The sequence below is a fragment of the Bos mutus genome, chromosome 18 (assembly GCF_027580195.1).
Source record: "Bos mutus isolate GX-2022 chromosome 18, NWIPB_WYAK_1.1, whole genome shotgun sequence".
Taxonomy (NCBI): domain Eukaryota; kingdom Metazoa; phylum Chordata; class Mammalia; order Artiodactyla; family Bovidae; genus Bos; species Bos mutus.
In genome coordinates, this window is record NC_091634.1 from 42,381,571 (window position 1) to 42,389,614 (window position 8,044).

The following is an 8,044-nucleotide window of genomic DNA, read 5'->3' on the forward strand; positions in this document are numbered from 1 at the left end:
GCAGCCCTCCAGGGCCATTTGCCTCTCTTGGCATCTCTTGGGGTGTTCACTCTTTTTTCTTTGTGTATCCTCAGTTTCATTCAATTCTTTGGCACCTGTTCTTTCTTTCCTTAATTAACTTTCTTGCAATGGGTAAGACCTTAGATTCTTCTTTGCATCCTTACCAAGAACTGAGACCCACAGAGGGAAGGGAAGGGTCATTAGACTCTCCTGCTGACATTATGAATTCTTTGGAAATGGTCATTTGGCCAGTTTTGGCCCCAATAGAATCCAAATAGCTATAGGACGGAAGCTTTCAGTGTTCTGTATACCTTCAATGCAGCTTTCTCGACTCAGCACTATCAAAGTTTGGACCAGGTTATTCTTCACTGGGATGTCTTCATTGGGGTGGTGACTGCCCTGTGCACCGTAGGATGTTTAACAACATCCCTGACTTATTCTCACTAGATGCCACCAGCATCCCCCAAGAAGTTACCATTAATGATGTCTCCAGATACTGCCGTGTGTTTCACAGGCTACCAAAATCAGCCTCCATTGAGAACCATTGCTTTAGTGAAACTCTTTGCTTAGACAGAATGAAAACTTTCCCATAGCTAACAGCACTTTAGGAAAACTTGCCCCCATTTCTATAGGCAGTACTTGATGTTTTCTAAAATTTTATTCATTTTTAAATAAATAAAGTGGACATACAGACTTCAGGCTATATTTTAAATTTGGAATGCAGAGGGGTTTGGTTATGTGACAGACTGTTTTAATTGCAGAGTCAGTGAATATACTCCATACAATATATGGACTATGATTCTGGAGAGAATTGCAGACATATCTGGAAATGACAAAAGTATACCAAGTGTCATAAATCTCAGGGCTATAGGAAGGCTATTTGGGGCAACTTGGTAGTGGGAACCTCAGAAAGACCCCCGGTCCCTCACCTCCAATCTTTTCACACCAAAAGAGAATGTGCTGGGGTTTGAAAGCGTAAGGTACTGAAAGAGAAATAACAGGCCTCCTCATCCCTGTCTACATACATGCCACATCAATAGCCTCCTCTTGAGCAAAATGAATTTTCTTCCAGGGCAGAGGAGCCCAGAAAGAGGACATGTGTGAAAACCATTCTGCTTTCCCGTGTGCATCTCATCTCCTGACTGGGAGAGACTTACAGATGCAAATGCTAACTCATTATCTAATTCTAGACTGAATAAGTAGCCAGATACACAGATATAAATTACCCCTTTTACCTTCTCTGAGGGTGTTGAGAGGCAAACAGATTGCCCTCTTCTGTTCTCATTTTAAATGGGTCAGAGCATCGGTGGAACTAGATAATTCACTCCAATCCACGAGATGTAAGCACCTCATAAATTTCATAATCAGCACTAGCATTTTCCTTTTCATAAGCAGTATGTCTTCAGTAGCGTTAATTACATGACTAGTAATGGTCTCTCATTTTGAATCCCTGTTTTGGATGAAATATGGTCCAGCCCAGAGCAGACCCCCTAAGCAGGGCCCTTTGCAACCACACATCAAAGGGTTTCCTGAAGCCAAAGGAGCAAATATTAGAAGAAACTTTAACTGGGGAAAGGCTATACATGAAATGTTATTTTGACTTTGAAAAAATAAGCCAGGAAAGAAAATATACATATGAATGGCCTTTAGAACCCTTTTATTGGATCTGAGGCAGCACTTCCCCTGGTTGGCCTCTCCTGACATCCTTGATAATGCCCTTTCCTATACACACCTTCAATGCTCTATAGTATCTCATCATGAATTAGCGTGATGCATCATAGATATTTACCTACTCTCTGTCTTCTCCATGTGTGTGCATGCTCAGTCTCTCAGTTGTGTCTACTCTTTGTGATCCCATGGACTGTGCCTCTCCAGTCTCCTCTGTCCATGGGATTCTCCAGACAAGAATATTGGAGTGTGTTGCCATTTCCTTCTCCTAGGGATCTTCCCAACCCAGGGATCGAACCATGAGTCTCCTGTATTGGCAGGCGGGTTCTTTATCACTCCGCTACCTGGGAAGCCCCTGTCTCCCCCATGTCTGTTTTATTTTTATCTATGTGACCCACAGTAGAACACTTCAAAACTATTTGTTGAATGTTGAATGCACGGCTACCTAAGGCAAATTTATAAAGTAAGCAGACTTTGTCATGTCAACCCATCTACCTCCCCAGCAATGACAAAGTAGACAGAATGAATTTTTTTGGTTGAGAAAGACCAGGGTATAAATCCCGATGCCAAGGACCCGAGCAATTCACTATAATTTCTCTGCTTTCATGATCACACCTGTAAAATAGGGAGGATGAGGTCTAACACATGAGGTTGTCAGGAAGGATGTAAAGGAAGAAGGAGGCAGGGATGACTGGAAAGCAGGGACCAGGTCGATCTGTTAGTGGACTATTCTCGGTCAGGGCTGAGAAGCAAGCAAGTGGCGCTCCAGACCCAACTTCACTACCTACCAATGATGTTTCTTTCTGAGGCTCGCTGCATCTCTGTCTTTAAAATGGCAATAAATGACCTCAAGCTTATTATGAAATTTAGGTACAAAAGGGTTTGGGGGGGGGGAGTCCGAATGGATATTAGTTGATATCATGTTTCCCATAATTGAGAGAGTAGAGGCCAGAGAGACTAACAGATTCAGTCCCAATAAGTGTCTGAACTAGAAATAGATTCAAGAAGAAAGGTAAGGAGAAGGGAGCCAGAAATGGACCCTAAGCTATCTGCTGTGAGAAGGAAAAGGATGCTGACTTCTTCTTCAGGGAGCCTCTCTGGAAACCCTTTGGGAATTTGAGCTGGGGAGGGTGGCTACGTAGCCTCTCTTAGAATAAGGTCCTTCTCACTTAAATCCAAAGGACCTGGAAGCTGGGTGGTCCATCCTTTTCTCGCCACTGCAGGCTGTGGGTCAGTTCAAACACTCTGCCTGAGCACTGACATGACCTGATGAAAACAGTTTTGAAAAGTCAGAAATGGGCTGCACCTCACAGAACTCAGAGATGAAGAAGAAAGGTAAGGAACCACATCATGGGGTCCAGGTACGAACAGAGTGCTGAGTGCTAAGACCTCTCAGCCTTCTTCCCTGGGAGCTGGCTTCATTCTCAGGCACTTCCACCAGGAGGGGGCAAATGGCTGCTGACAGGCCTCCTGCCACAGAAGGGGAGCCACCATCTGCAGAAAGCCTTCAGCTGACCCACCACAGGTCACAGGCCTCCCTGAATGGCTAGCCAGCTCATTCTGATCCTCACACAGCCCTGGAATCAGGGAGAAGGGGTGGCGGTGAGACAGCCTGGGGACCTGTGACCCTTTGCTGTAGGGCTGCCATGCTAGCACCTGGACAAGTGTCTCTTCGAGCTACAAATTACAAAGAAAGTATATGGGACTAAAAGTAACTGCATGCATGCACAGTTGGGGCAAATTATAGACAAAAAGATACAAAAAGACCACAAAATTATAGACAAAAAGATACAAAAAGATTCAGTTGCCACTTCTGAAGAGCCTGCAGCAAAACCAAGGTTGTTGTTGTTGTTCGATCACTTAGCCAGTCGTGTCCGACTCTTTTCGACCGGGTAGACTGCAGCACGCCAGGCCTCCCTGTCACTCACCATCTCCCAAAGTTTGCCCAAATTCATGTCCATTGTATTGGTAATGCCATCCAGCCATCTCATCCTCTGATTCCCTCTTCTCTTTCTGCCCTCAATCTTTCCCAGCCTCAGGGGCTTTTCCAGTGAGTCAGCTGTTCGCCAACTGTAAATGCCAGACTGCCCCACTGACACCTACTTCCCCTTCCTCTCCCTGTAGTTGTCAACCCAGCCTCAAGACCTAGAGGTGTTACTTAACTGCCCCTGAGATGGGGTCTCAGCCACCCAGAATTGGGGTCAGGCCTCAGGATGCCTGGTGCTCTATCTGAATCCCCCAGGTCTTAGGGGGAGCCCTTGGGGCCCTGTGGGGCCAGATCATCTTGCCTGTGGCTGACATAGGTGCCTCCAAAGGTCTAGGTAGCAGCAGGGTAGGGGAGGACTGCCCCTGTCAAGGGCAGTTCACGATTTCTGGGCTGCATCTCATTCCCATTATAAACATGGGCCTCAGAATCAAAAACAGAGTCTCCTTGCTTCTCAGCCCTGACCAAGAATATTCTACCAACTGGTCAACCTGTTCCCTGCTTTCCAGTCAGCGCAGCCTCCCCCTTCCTTTACATCTCTGCTGACAACCCTCATGTGTTAGACCTCATCCTCCCTATTTTACAGGTGGAGTCATGGAAGCAGAGAACACTTGAGAGGTGGGCAAAGCACCTAAGCCACCCCTCTGGCCCAACCCCTGGACACACCCCTACCTTCACCCTCTATAAGGAACCTGCCTTCACCCCCGCCTCCGCCACCACCTGGGGGAGCAAGCAAGAGAATCTGTTACTTGTTCTTGCTGCCCCCTGCTGCAGCAGGAGTCCCAGTAAAGTCTGGCTTGAATTTCTTTTCTGGCCTCTAGTTAATTTCTATTGATGGGAGAAGGCCAAGAACCCTGGCCTGTATTAGTAGCAGCCCCACCTTAGCATGTGCGCTCTGGTAAGAGGTAGGGGGTGAAGAGTGTTTCCTAAAGAGACTCTAGGAAGGCCAAATAATAGACCTGCTTCTCAGACACAAACTTTTGGAGTTTATCACATATTATTTGCACACTCATGGTAAACTAGAACCCCAGATCTAGGTCCATGATAGCCCCTGAATCTTCATTTTGCTACTAAGGGCTTTTCCCATTGAGTGATTTTCATGACAAGAAACCACACTTTCTGGACCGTGTTCTTTCCCAGTGTTCAAATCCCAGAGGCTCTTTGGGCTCTGAGCTCTGCTGGGGGCTGAGGGCCCAGGAGCTTCTATTGACTGAGCCCCAGAAGCCATATGATAAAGTCTGATTCGAAGGCTCATGGTTTCCCTGGTTCTGGAATTAATTCACATGCTGCTTGTTTTATGCAGACTCACCAATTGTGCCCAGTGTCACGAACTGTACTGAAACCTCTTAACACCTTTTAAAACTCGATTCACTTTTGATGCCATAAGAAAGATTGGGCCAATAAATAAGAACTCGAATCCATTTGTGGTCCATTTTGCGAAAGTATATTAAATATGGCCTACAATTTGAACTTGCCTTATAAAATGTTTACATGCCATTAAATAGTCCTAACATCCCTCGTGTAAATTAAGCAGGCTGTGATGTTCCTTATTCCAAGGAGCAGCAGTGCTTAGAGCTGTAAAATACTTTCATGCAATAAATCAAATACTTTGCTCCTAAAAGCAGGATTATAAATATAAAAGGCAACAATACTGACCTCAGCGTCTGCAACTTGAATTACTTTGGGAAAGGCGGCGGAGAAAGAAATACTCTAATTGGGATGCTCGGTGCCTTTGCTCACTGTGCTTTGGGCATGTCGGTTCCTGGAAAATATTGTTGTCTACAGATAAGCTTTCCAAAACACACAACTATCCTTTATAAAAAGGACAGGGTCACAAAAATCCATTCAGGCAGGGACCAGCTTCTTAACCTGCAATTTGGAGCACACGTAAGTAGGTCTTCTCGGCTGGAGAGCTTCCTGGTTGAAAAGTGCTCCGAAATCCTGCTTACACCCCATGAGCCTTCCACACTGCTGCTTTTTATAAAGCCTCTTCCCTCTCCCGCATCTGGGCCATCAATGGGCTGTTTTCTTGCAAGTGCTCGAAGTTTAATGGAGCTTAAGTGAGACACAGACCATTAACGCGGCATCAATATTTATTTTTGGTTTTCACAGAAACAGATACCAGCCCATGGGTAACTTCTCTTCCAACGTGAGCAAAGGGATCTTTCGCAGAAGGTAATATTCTGCTTAGTTTCTTGGGGGAAGGATAGTGGTGGTGAGGTTAAGAAACCGTCAGTTATTTAATAAACAGAAGCACATGGAGGAGGAGCACCTAGGCAGGAGTGTATCTCGTGTGTGTGTGTTAGGAAGGACACTTCAGTTCAGGCACCTCACAGATAGCTCTCTGCCCTCACCATTTGGTTATCCTCCGTCCTTTTGTTTCCGGGCATCAACATCCCAGTATCATTCATCTTGCTACACTGGCCCTAGTTTCTAACCTCTTAATCAGGTTTGAGGCTCTCTCGAAGAGCATGCCCTGTGTACTAATTGCATTTGGCTTTGTGACAAAGTGAGGGGCCTTGTACCTGGCTAAGGAGCAAACATCCTCATATCTGGGCTTGGTTTAATGCCCCAAGCCTGTGGTACCAACAGCCCAGGTGCTTTGTTTAAGCATCTGCTCTCGTCTCATCTCAGTAGTTATATAAGCTATTCTCCTGCCCCAGGGAAGGGCTGACTCCAACGCTGAAAGAGTTCTGCAGGATTGTGATTTCTGTCTCACAAAACTTTGGAAATAAAATGAGATAATAAAAAAAAAAAAAGAGGCGTCAGGATGTGTGGGTTCTGATCTTGACTTAGAAGTTAACCAGCTCTCTGCCCTTGCTCCATCCATGTATCCTTCATGAAGATTTAAAGGGTAAATTCTTCATAAAGATTTAGTCTCTAAATCTTCATCTAAAAACGTGAAAAATTAAATGTATGGTTTCCACAATGCCTTTGATCTATGAAATTTGTGCAAACATGCTTCTAAGTAATAATCTTGCCAGGCCATTACCTACCATTCAACAGCACTGGTCTCTTCCACGATCATCACCTTCTGTGGAATCATTTGTCTTCACTTTGGTTTTCAATGACTTCCTTGGTTTCTCCTAATTATATGTCAGCCTGGTTTCCTCTTTCTTCCAATGTGTTTTTTCTTCTTCACTAAGCTGAATTTCCCCCCAGATGCTCTTTCCACTCTCTCCCAATTTAATGATCTTATTCATGCGTTTCCAAATGATTAGATCCTACGCAACTGTAAATGCTTAAGTCCCATATTCCAGCTGTCACATTCTCTGTCCAGCGGTGTTCATTTCCTATTGGTACATATAAAGTATATCACTATTTAGCAGCTTAAAACAACACCCATTTACTAGTTCACAATTCTATAGATCAGTGATCTGACATAGCATGACTGGTTCTCTATTCAAAGTGTAACAAGGCTAAAATCAAGGTACTGGTCAAACTGAGTCCTCACTGATAGGCTCTGAACAAAAATTTGCTTCAAAGCTCATTGAAGTTGTCAGGAAAATGCAGTTACTCGTTGTTGTAGGACTGAGGTCCAAGTTTCCTTGCTAGCTGTCAAGCTGGGAAACCTCTCAGCTTCTAGAGGCTACCTCTTTTCATGTGGTCCCTTACACTTTCAGAGTTAGCAATGACATGTTGAACTCTTCTTATACTTCAAGTCTCTCTGACTTTTTCCTTAATCACTAACTAGACAAAGCACTCCGCTTTTAAAGGGCTTACCTGATAGGATCAGACCCACATGGATAACCTTCCCAACCCTAAGGTTTATTAATTTGGGGCTTTAATTATGTCTGCAGCATCCCTTCACAGAAGTACCTAGATTAGAATCTGATTACATAAACAGGATTTGGGATTCTTGGCCATGAGCAAGAGCGGGAGGGGAGTGTCGGGTATCTTTAGAATTCTGCCTTATAATTGTACACAAGTTATAATTAAGATAGAAGTTGAAAGTTGACCAGTCACATTCCACACCATTCTGAGTACCACTGGCTCTGACTACAGAGGATTCTTCCAAACAGGAAGACCTAAATGTTCCCAAAATATGTACTTTCCTGTCTGGGCTAGATTCAGATAGTGATACTCTTCCTCTCTATCAAGACTTCCAGCAGAGGAGGTTGATAAGCATTGAAAAAACGTTACACAAAAAAATACATACAAGGACATGTACATACTGAGGTATCGTTAGTACAAGGTTCTTAGGCTTTAGCATGCATCTGAATTACCTGGAGGATTTTTTAGAATATATATTTCTAAGCCCCCTCCCAGAGTTATGATCCAGTAGGTCTGGGGTAAGGCCTAAGAATTTCCTAGGTGGTGCTGATGCTGCTGATCCAAGGATGACACTTTGAGAACCATCACTTTAATATACAAATTGTATGCGTCAGAATC